Genomic DNA, 308 nt, shown 5'->3' on the forward strand with positions numbered 1-308 from the left:
AAGCATTTCGCCCGGCGTGCTAACGTTTCTGCCAGTTCGCCGCCTTTTTTCGGGTAAATATTGCATGCATTCTATACATCCTGATATTACCTATGGCGGCAAAATTATTTTTTCAAAAATTTCCGTTGTATGATGGGTAACAATAATATATATATATATTCGGGATTTTTTTTAAAACGGGGGCCACATTTTTCATTAACGAAACACTTTGAAACTTGGAACACTGGTAGAATGTGTCATATAAAACATCTTTTTCTCTTAGTCTTCTTAAAAAAAAAAAAGAAATCCCTAAGTTATTCCATGTTAAA

This window comes from Octopus bimaculoides, chromosome 13 (genome assembly GCF_001194135.2).
Source record: "Octopus bimaculoides isolate UCB-OBI-ISO-001 chromosome 13, ASM119413v2, whole genome shotgun sequence".
Taxonomy (NCBI): Eukaryota; Metazoa; Mollusca; class Cephalopoda; order Octopoda; family Octopodidae; genus Octopus; species Octopus bimaculoides.